Genomic DNA, 15,375 nt, shown 5'->3' on the forward strand with positions numbered 1-15,375 from the left:
TAAAAGAACTAATTGTGAATTATATAATATCTCAAAACGTATATGATATTTTAATATCTCAAAAATTTAAAAGTGTGTGTGTATGTGTGTGTGTATATTGATAAAATGATTAGCATTTATAACATTTTAGCATCAGCTGATTACAATTTTTATTGTAATAATACATTAAATTACTGAATTATATAATTGACTAATTATAAAGAGACAAGGTAATATATTCCCAAAATATACCGTGACGTATGATGCATCAATAATTCCCGTCATACATGCATAATTTCTGCGTAATATAATTGCAGCAGTAATAGAATAATCGACTGGTTCATCCGCAAATCATTATTAGAAAGGAAAAATTTATTTAATCCTTATCCTTTATATAATTTTAATTGCCCGATATCTTATATATATATATATATATATATACAGGGTATTTTGGCAAAGGTGGGCAATCTCTCGTGAGCATGTAGAGCAGATAAAAATAACCCCATAAGTTTTTATAAAATTTGTTTCTATGATGCATTTCTACCGAGATATTTGTCGTTAAAATTTAAATTTGAGAATAATTTTTTTAAATAACTTTTATATTACTTTGCAGATCTTAATAATGTATAATAACTTTTTTATTATTAAGTGGAGATCTTTAAAATAGTGTGATAGATTTTTTAATATCATCTCGGAGAACCAGAGTCTGATCATCTGTAAGTCTCTTAACTTACAAAACTTTAAAGCCGATGGGTTTCTTATTTTTGAGTTATGTTTATAGATTCTTCACATCTCTAAGAAAAAGATATTCTAGTTTTATTTCATTAAAACTAACTGTTTTCAAGAAAAATGCATTTGATCGATAGAAAGTAAACTTTTATTCGTAATAATTAAATAATGATTTTAAAAATAATATAAAATTACATGGGTATATTTAAAAGAGAATGATTATTTGTAAAAAATTATTTATTATTGCGCACAAATAAGAAATAATCGTGAGATATTATAGCAGGTGCAGCAGTCATCAATTGTCATCAGATGTACGAGCTCGCTTACGGGGGGAATTCGGTCTAGAGGCCTGATTTTTAGACTTTTCTTTGCAATTTTTTTATATAAGGAACGCATAAGATCAATTAAAATAAAAGTTTTTTCTGTTTGTTAAGCAACTTTTTAAGTATTTATAAAAATTTTTTTATTTAAAAATTCCAAGAATTAAGCTGCATGTAACAGTTCTTCTCAACCCATAACAAAAAAAGTAGTTGCACGGTGCGCACAATTACATTCTGCTTATCTGAATCAAAAAATTCAAAAAGATTCTTAGAATATATGAGTTTGGATTTTTGAAATTCTACAGCCCTTTGAAGACAAAAAAAATAGCCGAAAAATTAATACTTATTTTCAAAGTGACGCCGTTTTTTTATTTTTGCATATTTTTTAAAAATCCTACTTTGGGTGAAAAATTGTTGCCATTTGAAAATTAGCACCCCTTTATATCTCTTCTTTAAAATCTAACCAAATTTTCAAAATTACATAAAAATTAAGGTCACTATTAATTATTATGCTGTGCAATATATCAACAATCTGTGAAAAAGTCTTTCTACTTTATAAAAAAAAATTGCATATAAATATAAAAAATTGTATATAAATATAAAAAAGACATATTAAAAATATATTATTTAAAATTAATAATATCCTTTACATCGTTAATTTAATATTAAGATTGCAGAATTATAAAGTTTTACTAACTGTAATTTTTTTTATAACATTAAATTTTTCATTCTTTAATTAAATTAATTTCAGTTAAATTAACTTTTGTTAAGATGTAATTTTTCAATATAAACTTATTATCTTCTTATCTTCTTTTTATCACAATTCTTTTGTAAAAGAATTAATCAACATAACCAAATAATAAAAATAAATTGAAAATATTAACATTAATATGTATGTCGTGTATGTTTGTTTATGATTTTTTGTTAAGCTTTTAATTCTTTTTTTTCATGATAAATTTATATGATTTATATATTTTGATTATATATTTAGTGAAAAGATATGTAAAATGTGCACACACATGTATGAGTCTATAGCTTATTGTTAGAATTATTTAGATAAGAAAATTAAATTAAATTAGCATTCAGACATACCGGATATACCTTTGCGACTATTTAACCTTTCCATATTTTAATTCAACGCATTGTGCGTTATAATCTGTTAATGTTAGATGAGGTAACCTCTATTAGAAATCTAAAGACAATGAGCCCTATTACACAAAAAGACTGATATCTGAAATGTTGTACATCAAACGACAAATAAATAGCATAAATCTACAAACAGATATAGAATGTTTGCCAGCTATTTACGATGATATAATAAACAAACTGCCTAAGATCTAATGTCACCTATCTAACTCTTTCCATCTTAAATGTATTTTTCGCCCTTGAGCTCATTACCATCTGTACCATCGGCATAACCACACGTTATACATCAGTTGCACGATATATATATACCATAGATTCAACACACACAAACGGAATGCATATCCTGTAAGCTTTTTCTAAGTCACTACCATTATACACAAACTAGCGGTAAATAACTTTATTACAAACAGGTATTTATTATACTCATTTTATTAATACAGACTTAACCCCTCAATCTAACTGCATACTTTCCTCGGTCTGGAAACCTCGGAGAATTGCCTCGCGGGATTATTATGCAAGCCGTACAATAAAAGAGCCGAACAAGTTGGATCGTTTTATATATATGTAATTTATACAACTAACATGCGACAAATATGTACAGCGTTTTTAAGGCATTGATCCATTTAATCATGCGAATACGATTACGATTTTTATTTCACACATTGCTTACGCTTTTATTATGCGATGTTTTCTCATTAATTTCGTTTTTATCTATTTATAATTCATTTATTTATTTTATATAATATGCTAAAGAGAATTCAAAACATGAATCGAAACGTTCAGATTTTTATTATAATTTCCGTCATTTTATAGAATGTTACTAATGTACTTAATGTCAATATACCTACAACACATCACCTATATAAAAAACTTATAATTTTGATTCACTACTTCTCGCTCCTATTGCCTTTTTCTTACTTACTTATAAAATATTTTTTTCACAACAATATTGTTGAAATAATCGTCTTTTCGATATAATAATAAAAATATTAAATTTATCACGTGTAGCCATTCAATATTTTACACAAACTTTAGAAATGGTCGAATATCTCTTAAAAAGTTTATTTAAAAAAAAAATACTTTAGGCAAAAGTTATAAGACTTAAAAAGGGAAATTCTTTGTATGCAACTCTACTTCATTTATTAAACTTTATTTTTTCGTCATAACTCATTAAACCTTGATACAGATAATACAATACCATATTCTGTGCTATAATTTGTTGTGTTGATCTTATATTAATATTTTAATGTTTAGCATTTTTATTATAAATTGCAACGTAAGTTTCTGCGATTTTGCCATCTATAATAAAAAAATATCCACGACGTCATTACATTGTCATTACAGTGGATGCTAAATAATGTATATATATTTCATACACATAATATAATTTATACATTTATTAATGTTACTAGTATAATACCATCAATTTTTATAAGAGAAATATTACAAAAATAACTGGGATCGATTTAGGCACTTATCCTTATGCTTCCTTTTGCTATATCAGAACTTTTAAATAACTTTCGGAATTATTTGTATAATTAATCGGATATACTATACATATATGTTATATAGATAATTTAAATATAGAGATATCATAAAGATTTACGCAGATTAAAATATAAACATAATAAAATCACAAATATCTGTAAAATATCAAACAAAACTTTGTCTAAAGCAATCGATTATGTAAAGGCTAAGAATTAGTAAATTTTTCTTTTCTAATAATGATTCGCGGATGAACTAGTCAACCTATTACCGGTATTATTGTACGCACGGATTACATACATATGTATGTGTGACGGAAATTTTGCTGCATTAGAAGTCATATTCTTAGTATACTATATTACGATATCTCTTCATAATTAATTAATTATGGTATGCAATTAAGTAATTAAATCTAGAATTACAATAAAAATTATAATCTGATGCTTAAATGTTATAAATGTTAACCATGCACGTACAACTGTCATATTTTATTGTTGTATGTAATATGAATTTAGTAAATAATTTAATTAGTTTACCTAATAGTTCAAATAAAATTTCAGTTTCTTTCCTCGTAAAATTTTAAAGAGTTGTATTCAGAATTCCGAGACTTTTATCAGTATAATTAAATACGGCTCTACGGTTAAAATTAGCAGAATTAAGAGAATCACATTTTTAAACAATTTCGATACGTCTGTTATTTATTACAGTCGGAATTATTATCTTACGAACCTCTTATGCCACGAAACCTCTTATCCTACGACAAAAAATCCTCTCATGCTACGACCGCGAAAGGGGAATTATACCCCCACTCTCAAATTTTTGTCGTAGGATCAGACGTTTAAGGGAAAGATTCCGGTCCGAAAATGTCGTAGAATAAGAGGTGCGACTGTACTTTAAAAATTTTTGTTTTATAGAAAGGGCATTTAATTAAATATTCGACATAAAATTTGCATGCTAAGCGTTGTTTATAATAGCTGACGTAATAACATAGAATTTCTTTAATTATAAACATTCAAAAAATATTCAAAGATGAAATTAATTATACGCAGTATCACAACTAAAAATTCGAATGTATTATAAGGCATACAAAAAAATATCTTAAAATTTGTATAATTGTAGAAAAGCTTTTTTATTATAAAATTACAATATCTAAATATAATTTGTTTTTCTATACAACTGTCAATAACTTATAAATAATAATAAAATATTCCAGCTTTGCTGCATACAAATTACTTGTTTTTATCAGAATTAATAGTATTACATTTAATTGTATATTAAAATTGACTAATTATGAAGACGTATATAATATATTATTCTCGGAATACGCCGTGACTTTTGACGCAGCAAAAATTTCCATCATGCATATATAATTTGTGCGTACATAAATAACGGCAATAGGTCAACTAGTTTATCCGCATATCATTATTAGACATTATTAGAAACGTGAAACTTTTAACTTATGTATCGACATCGTATTTTTAATGTTTGGAGAGTTCTAGAAGTTTTGTGGAGAATAATTGTATATAGATACATACATACATATATATATATATATATATATATATATATATATATATATATACATATATATACATATCTCTCATTATTGACCTCGCGTTGTTGGAAATTTTCTCATACACACACACACACACACACACACACACACACACACACACACACACACACACACACACACACACACACACACACACACACACACACACGCACAGAGGCTTTCATCGAATCTTACGAATGACTTAATTGAATATTTGAAACAAGAGTCACAGTACTTTGTCTTCGATAAGAGATGACAACACGAATGAGCACAACAAATTGTGTATACAGAAAATGACGTAGAAGCTATCAGATGATGATGATATGTCTAAAGTTCAAAGAAGCAAGTTCCTTCATTCATATATTTATCTGCGTATATCGTGTAAAATAAGTGACTTTTTTCGTAAACGAATGCAACAGTAATATAATTATAATGGAGAACAAGGAGGGGGATTAATAATGCGAGGTCAATAATGCGAGATATGTATATATATATATATATATATATATATATATATATATATATATATATATATATATATATATATATATATATATTGCCGTTATTATTGTACGCATAAAAATACAGATTACAAATTTTTTTTCTTACATCAAATACGTATCAATTTTATTCATTTGCTCTATTTATTTATTTTTTGTTTATTACATTATTATTTTTCTCTCCGTAACTCTTTATATGACATCAAATATTATATACTGTTAACATTATAATTATAATATAATATATAATTGTATATATAATATGACATATATAATCTGAAAATATTATACATAGATCCACTTATACATCAGCCACAGCGCTGCAGTAACGATGATAGTTTTCAATGTCACAACAAACAGATCCATTCTGAAATATTTTAGAATAAACATGTTACAAATATGATTATTGATTATTTTTATCATGTTTATCCAACAACAAATTGTTTTACAAAAACAAATTAAAAATTCTTTTAAGGCTCCCGAATAGTCACCGCGGCCATATTGGAAAAAATATTTTAAAAAGATGAAACAAGACTACAGATTGCTTCAACTCATTACTTAGTTTGCTTTTCGCTCATACTTGTAAAATTGTCCGAAAACTAAGCTTTTCCCTTGACAGTTAATAAATAGCCGTAAAATCAGTATCAAAATAAATTTATTTATCTGGGAAAACACACGGTTTGACAGCTATCTAAAGAAGTGGAGAATGTTCCTTCCACATGGTATATTCCTTGCTAAGTTTAGTTTTCGGACAATTTTACAAGTGTGCTAAATCGATCTGTAGTGTTGATCCATTGAAATACCTTTTTATTTAAAAATGGTACGCAAGAATAATTTGGTTGTCAAGACGTCACTTCAAACGTCACTTTCACGCCTAATAGAAAAAAAAGAAACAGACAATGCGAGATAAAAAGAAAAAGCAATAATGATTTGATTTTTATTCCTATCGTAGTTATGGTTGTCGTCACCGTCAACTCGGAGTTTCTCGGCGACTAACTCGGAAGCTTTAAAGTTAATTTTTTATTTTTATAGAAACCAAATTTTTTTACCTAATATGATAAGATAATAATTAATCTTTAAATCTCTCTTATTATTATCGCTAATAGCCAATTTAAAACTTTATACATCTCATAAAAATAATAATAATATATCCTGTTTAAAATATATTTTATACTCACCTTTTACGACGCGCTCTGAGTTCATCTATTCGATTCATGTTCTCGTTGAGGAGATATAATTTAGTTCCAATCACACCATTTCTTCATTACATAAAATAAACATCTAATGGCTTAACATCATATTCGATGTAAACATTATTTAGAAGGTCAAATTAATAAAAAAATCTTTACCTGTAATACTTTGCAATATCACAAACATTCATATCGTATGAAAATGTTTCCCTGTCCTTAAGTGGAATTGAATTATACAATTTCAGCCAATTTATAATTTTAAATTGCCATTCATTACACATAAAATGCTTTACAGCGTTGTTGGCTACGTATATTTTTCTTTGCAGTCTTATAAGCCTATGTTACATATTATACATTTACACAAATGGATTTATTAGTAATAATATCAGCTATACTCTATTGAATCCGGAAATATAAAAAGATTAAGATTACATCTTTAAAAAGAGATATATAATTTTATAAAGATGTGATAGAGCATTAAGGATGTTTAGTCTTAGAATCTAATGGAATATTAATGATCTGTATATTCTAAGACACCTACAATCGAAGTAAAAAGTCGCCGAAATTGACGAATATATACTTTTTTTTATATCTTAATATATAATTATTATAAAGATTGCATAAAATCTTATTATTTATTCATAGCTAGAGTGTAGAAATGTATTTTCCAACTTCTGTTGCTTTTTTTCGGGGAATTTTCGTGTTTCTTAAATTATAATGAGAAACTTTTATCATTGACGGTACTCCGATTTCAACATTACAGCACAAAATTTGAATTGTAAAAATAAAAGAATTTACTCGTACAGAGTAATTTAAGATGTCAGAATAAAAATTATAATAGTGAATAATGACAAAATATAGAAGATTTTTAACTATTTCTTTGATAAATTTAATAATTTGTCATTTCTCCGAGAAAGCTTCTTCAGATGAAAAGATAGGTTATTTAAAATGTCAAAAGAAGGCTCAGCTGAATACTATGTTGTCACGTTTTTACAATAAATAATATGTCATTTCGGATAATAGGACGAAATTGAGAAAATTATGTTCAATATCTTTTGAACTAGTCAGTACTTAACCAAAAATATGTGATCAAATATTTCTTCTATATTTCTTCTATATTTAAACTTTACTTTTGCAAATTTTGAATAAATTCCTATTATTATTTCTATCTATTTTAGCTCTTAAACCAACACAATCACAGGTTTTTTATAAGATAGAAAATCTGTAATCGTATCAATTTAAGGGTTAAAAAGGGCAGAAATAATAATATTTATACTTATTTATATAAATAATTATATTTTAAATTATATTAATACTTTTACTTATAATTAGATCGATAAAATAATTATATTCATAATAATATCGACGGGTAAATTCATTGCAAATTAAAATCTTTATAAGTTTTGATTGCTTCAGTGAATCAACTTTAGGTTCTTTTATAAGTCTTTGAACATGTGTTAAAACAATCTGTGCAAATTTTATTAAATTCTTATATTTTTAAAAATAGGTACTAAACATCCTTAAGAGAATATTTCCCGATTTAATTAAATAGTGGTATCTAATGAAATATCAATGATCTGTATATTCTAAGACAATAACATAATTAGTTAGTTGGTACTTACATAGGTTGATGTTTCGTAAGTATTAAAATTAGATCTATCAACATAGCTGGCAAGATATGCAACAATATTGTCAATATATAATATAGAGTAGCATTATCGGTAAATATTATATTAGGCGTCCAAATTATGTTTTCGAAAGGTATCTCCTTTACGATTTGATAACCTATTTTTCTAGTTTTTTCTATCAAGCAGTGTCTCTTATCAGAAGTACAATGTATGACCAAAGGTGCAGAACCTGGCGTACAGCTACTAAATAAAATTACAAATTAATGGAATTGTTACTTATATAAACTTTCATAAAAATTGCATTAAGATTCAAGTAACAAAAAGTTACAGTAACTGTAAAATTTAAAATTTTATGCGAGTTACAAAGTATATTATAAAGTATTAAACATTAAAAATTAACAAGTTTTTATAAATCATATATCGAAAATGTAAACAAAACTGACGTTAATTATGTATATTATTATTAAAAAATTATTAAATATTGTCAATTTAGTTATATGTATACGATAAGTTGTATTTAAATTCATATTTGAAAATTTTTCTGCTAACTCTAAATTTTTCAATAGCACGTAAGATTAACAAAAAATTGAATATAATGTGTATGGTTCCGCAAAAATGTTGAGTTTTAAATAAAAAAAAAAAGCTTTTTTTCGTATATGTTTTAACTTAATGCCATTGAACATGCATATTTAAATATGTATTAATATTTAATATTCATACATTGACAATCCAAGCTGCCAAGTTGTGACTATTATACATTTTATGACAAAATCTACTGGGATTACATTTAAACAAATATGTTCATTAGTCTGCAATACTCGTAATACTCCTTTTCCAGTACCAACTAATATCCCTATTATACCATTATAGTTATCTATCCACCCTGGAACTGGATCATCATAAGTATTTTGCACTAAAATATGAATCATATTTATTAGATAATTATTGGTAGATTATTTATTTGTTTATTTTAGTGATATTTTTTATTTGTTCTTAATACAAAATGGGAAAAGGACTACAAAGCTTATAAATATTTGCTCAATTTGTTTTAATTTAGTTTTCAGTTTTAAATTGTTAAGCTAATTTATTTATTTATTTATATGTGATGACAGTACGTCCCTAATACAATATGTTAAAACAATTATGTACTATGAGTAAGAATATAAAAGAATATCTTTTAATATAAATATAATATTTAATTTTTTTTAAAATTCTATAAAAAAGAAAAAATAGTAGTGAGGCAGGAATAAATAGATAAATTTTAGAAATTTTTAGTTGCTGTTCAAAAACATTTCTAACAATGAGTCCATCCATATACAGGTTTTTTTACTTTTTCGATATATCTTGAAAACTATTCGAGATATTGAAAAATGTTTTGTAAAAAAGTTTTTAATGATAAAAATATCTCTATTTAACCACATTAATAAAATTTTCGAAAAAATTGTTTTTTAATTTATATTTTTTTTCACAAAGCTATTCTTAAAAACTTTATGTTTTAATTTAAATATTTGTAAAAATTTTTTTATTATAACAGTTTAATAGAAATATCTTTATATGGAGCTTTTGTGTAAAGCATTTTTTGATATTTTAAGTAATTTTCGAAATATATATATGTATACATATATATATGTATACATATATCAAGAAGAACAAAAAGCCTTCTGCATATGAAAGATAGTTTCACCCTATAGAATCGTTTTTGTGCAACAAAAATGAAAATTACTAAATTCATCTATTTATCCCCCTACATGTATGCAAACCCCTACAGCACGATATATTGATGGAATATTATTTTGCAAGATTGGGATATTGTATGCAATATTTCTGAAAGCTTGTCACAATATAGATATGCTGCCAAAAATCTATATTATGCAGTATTTTTATAATAATATTGATATATTTCAAATCTTATTGCATGTGTATTTTTATAATGTGAATATGATATTTGCAAAATATTGCAAAATATTTTTTGTATGCATAATATTTATTTGTCCGTTTTTGTAACCATTAGTTTAATATCCGAATTCTCTGCGGTAGGATTGTATTAAATAGAAATGAAGCTGATAGAGAAATATATTTTATTCGATGTGTTTGTAGGCTTTAGATATTCTCTTGAAAAAACTTGAATACGGAATAGGTAAGGCATAGTGCGTCACATAACAGTAAGCGATCAAACTAGCGAAAAATATGTGATTGCATTATAATATAGCAGCAATATCTGAAATAAAATATTAAATTTATAATATTAGCACAATATTGCTGCAATATTTGTAATATGTAAAATATTGAAATATTTATGCAATATTTTAACAATATTTCGTGCTGTAAGGAAAGTTTTAACAAAATCAGAATTTTGGGTTCGCGAGATTCCTTCGTAAGATTCATTTCATAAGAGATAAATAAGAACTTATATCTAACATTTCAAGAAAGAAAAGAGAGTAACATACCTATAGAAGGTCTTATAATTGCACAAGGCAACGATGAAGAATATTCCGCTATTACAGCCTCAGCTAAATTCTTCGAGAATACGTATGTATTAGGCAAGAAATCCAAACATCTGTACATATTTCAAAATTATATAAAAAATTAATACAGCCTGACAATTATAACATTACTCCATAAATGAAAGAAAAACTGGTATTATATTTGTCTTTAATTGTGCGCATCCTATATATACTTGAAATTTACAAACATATATAATATGTTTAATATGATTTTGTTATGCTTACTTAGCTGTACAGACATTTATGACATGTTCATCCATCTTTTCGGCCACTTCGATCATTTTCCGTCAATCGGCTACGGCTGGGTAAATTTTTTCTTCAATGACAGAATGATTTAAATGCGTGTATGCTGTACTGACATACACTAGTGCCTTAAATAAATACAATTAGTCCTAAAGTCACTTTTTTAAATAAATAAAAAGTTACAAAGAAAAATAGACATATATTTATGAAATTAAAATTAAAACTATTAAAAAATCTAAATTGACCTTGATACAACAAAGTCTCAAACTGATACTCCTATCTTTTTCTCTTTTCGAACTAAACAATTTTATCTAAAACATTGTTTGATAAAACAAAAGATATTTGGAGTGCACAAGATAAAAGATTATAAATTTCTAAAAAATGCACAATATAAAATACCACACGCAATATGGAACATAGTAATTTATTTACATATATATGTAAATGCAATATCGGTTTATACTTACTATTAAATTCTTCATATTTTGGGCTAGAATACAAATATCTCTCGTTGATCTAGTATTAGTAAAGATGGCGTACTTTAAACTGTCGTTAAATTTCATACTCGCCGATGCATGGATTATTATAGTCACTCTCTCAGCTAGCATTTGCCAGTCAGTAGCTGACAAACCTAAATTCTCCTTGCTAGCATCACCAGAAATCGGAATTAATTTTGTAAAATTGAAAGGTTGTTCTTCTCGCAGTTTATCGTATAACTAAAAAAAAATATATTAATTATGTAACGTATTTATTGTAATAATTGGCACAATTTTTAAAGATAATTTGCAAAAAAAGTTGAAAATTATGATTATTTATAATATTTTGTTTTTACATGTTTATCTCATACACTTTTATCAAACTTTATAATTAGCTTTTTATAAAAATAAAAAAATATTAAAAATCTATATGAATGTATAATACAAGTTTTTACGAAAACTTTCCCATTTACATGTTATAGCAGTTTAAAAAATATATGATATTGTAAAGAAGAAAATATTTATGTAATTAACTTACCGATAAGTTTAATATTTTTTCGAGCCTTTCGTTAATGTCTATTCCTGTTTTCGAACGCATTAATATAAACACTTCGCGAACATCTGGACAAGATCGCAGTATCTTTTCCATATATATTCTACCCAGAAATCCTGTCGCGCCTGTTAAAAATATACTTTGTCCAGCATAAAACTTTGGAATCGAGTCAGCTGAGTCCATTGTAATCTTGTCCACCGTTATTAAAATAATAACAACAATATGACGACAATAATCAAACAATAGCCAAAAATATGTACAAGTGCACTCGAAAATATTATCGTCTCCTTCTGTCGATACCGTTATTAACTAGTAGGAGTTCAATTGGAAAATAATAAACTGTGAATGAGATCGGCCATCAATAACGCATGCTATTGAATTAAAATCTAACTGTTTGCTAAGCGGATGTAACCACTATACATATTAATGAAACGGAAATTCTACAGATAAAGGTTGAAAGAGCAAATCTATGTAATGCAGTAATATATGCCTAGACGATTGTTAGTAGATCAATAACTAATGGATATAAAGTTATTTTGCAGTTTATTCAATATGTGCAATATGTAATTCTATGAAGAATTGGATATAATCAATTGTATTTAAACAATTTTATTATAAATAATAATGAATATATTCACAAATTAAGTTGAATAAAATACTTATGCACATATAACTGAAAAGTAAAAATAATAATGAAAATGATAAATAGATACCCAGACATTGTAATATTTAAAATACTTATGTAATTTACAACATGCACACGAATTATTACATACATATATATAATGTATATGTAACGGAAGTGAGTCATATTTTTAGAATAACATATTACCATGTTTCTTCATAATTAATCAAGGGTATGTCATTGAGTAATTAAATATAAAACTACAATAAAAATATTATAATCTGATGCTTAAATGCTATAAATGCTAATTATAAACGCACAACTGTCATCTTCTAGTTGTATGTTGTATAAATTTGACAAATAATTTAATTAGTTTGCCTAATATATAGTTCAAATAAGATTTATGTTTCTTTCTCTCGTAAAATTTTACAAAAATTTATTCAGATTTCCGTGACATTTATCACTGTATCAAATACGTTCAACGGTCAAAATTAATGCATATTTAGGAAAATTATATTTTTAAACAATTTTGAAATTTTGGTGTGTCTTTAATCTATTATTTGAAAAATTCCGGGCTTGAAGAGGGCATTTAAATATTTGAGATAAAATTATATTCTAAGCGTTGTATTGTAATAGCTGACATAATAATATACAATTTCTTTAATTACATACTAACATTTAGAAAATATTCAAAGATGAAATTAAATATATGCAGTAGTCAAAACTGAAAATTTGATTGTAGAAGGTATTGCTAAAGCACACAAAAAAATATCTTAATGATTTTGTATAATTGTAGAAGAGTTTTCTTATTATAAAATTAAAATATATTTATTATTATTATAGGAAGAAAATTTATATTTGTAAATCTCATTTGTTTTTCTTTAAATATCTGTCAATAACTTATAATAATGAAATTTTCAAGACAAGATTTGCTAAAGGATGCAAATTATTTATTTTTTTTATGAATATAAATTAGAGTATTTTAATTTAGTCAATAAACACACACATTATAAATTCATAAATTTTAAGAAACAAACCAAGAGAAATCTGACAGTCAATTTCCGTTGAAGTCATGGGAACAGTGATTCTTTTAGAAACAAAATTACTGTGTAGTTCAATATAATTTTTTCTTATTTGGTTTATTTTTTAAAATTTATAGATTTTATAGTATCGCGTGGCACATTGAGTGAAAGAAAAGAATCATGAATTCGATATAACATAATACCGTTATAAAAGAACTAATTGTGAATTATATAATACCTCAAAACGTATATGATATTTTAATATCTCAAAAATTTAATAGTGTGTGTTTATGTGTGTGTGTATATTGATAAAATGATTAGCATTTATAACATTTTAGCATCAGCTGATTACAGTTTTTATTGTAATAATACATTAAATTTCTGAATTATATAATTGACTAATTATGAAGAGACAAGGTAATATATTCCCAAAATATGCCGTGACATGTGATGTAGCAAAAATTCCCGTCACACATGCATAATTTCTGCATAATATAATTGCAGCAGTAATAGAATAATCGACTGGTTCATCTGCAAATCATTATTAGAAAGGAAAAATTTATTTAATCCTAACCTTTATATAATTAAAATTGCCCCATATCTTATATATATATATATACTGGGTATCTTGGCAAAGGTGGGCAATCTCTCGTGAGCATGTAGAGCAGGTAAAAATAACCCCATAAGTTTCTATAAAATTTGTTTCTATGATGCATTTCTACCGAGATATTTGTCGTTAAAATTTAAATTTGAGAATAATTTTTCTTAAATAACTTTTATATTACTTTGTAGATCTTAATAATGTATAAGAACTTTTTTATTATTAAGTGGAGATCTTTAAAATAGTGTGATAGATTTTTTAATATCATCTCGGAGAACCAGAGTCTGATCATCTGTAAGTCTTTTAACTTACAAAACTTTAAAGCCGATGGGGTTTTTATTTTTAAGTTATGTTTTTAGATTCTTTACATCTCTAAGAAAAAGATATTCTAGTTTTATTTCATTAAAACTAACTGTTTTCAAGAAAAATGCATTTGATCGATAGAAAGTAAACTTTTATTCGTAATAATTAAATAATGATTTTAAAAATAATATAATATTACATGGGTATATTTAAAAGAGAATGATTACTTGTAAAAAATTATTTATTATTGCGCACAAATAAGAAATGATCGTGAGATATTATAGCAGGTGCAGCAGTCATCAATTGTCATCAGATGTACGAGCTCGCTTACGGGGGGAATTCGGTCTAGAGGCCTGATTTTTAGGCTTTTCTTTGCAAATTTTTTATATAAGGAACGCATAAGATCAATTAAAATAAAAGTTTTTTCTGTTTGTTAAGCAACTTTTTAAGTATTTATAAAAATTTTTTTATTTAAAAATTCCAAGAATTAAGTTGCATGTAGCAGTTCTTCTCAAC

At 25.6% G+C, this 15,375-nt stretch overlaps 1 pseudogene; it reads right to left on the minus strand.

The window, feature by feature from the left end:
* Positions 1 to 5,867: 5,867 nt before the first annotated feature.
* LOC140673884 (fatty acyl-CoA reductase 1-like) lies at positions 5,868 to 12,654 on the minus strand (annotated as a pseudogene).
* Between the last annotated feature and the right edge of the window lie 2,721 nt (positions 12,655 to 15,375).

The sequence above is a fragment of the Anoplolepis gracilipes genome, chromosome 15 (assembly GCF_047496725.1).
Source record: "Anoplolepis gracilipes chromosome 15, ASM4749672v1, whole genome shotgun sequence".
Taxonomy (NCBI): Eukaryota; Metazoa; Arthropoda; class Insecta; order Hymenoptera; family Formicidae; genus Anoplolepis; species Anoplolepis gracilipes.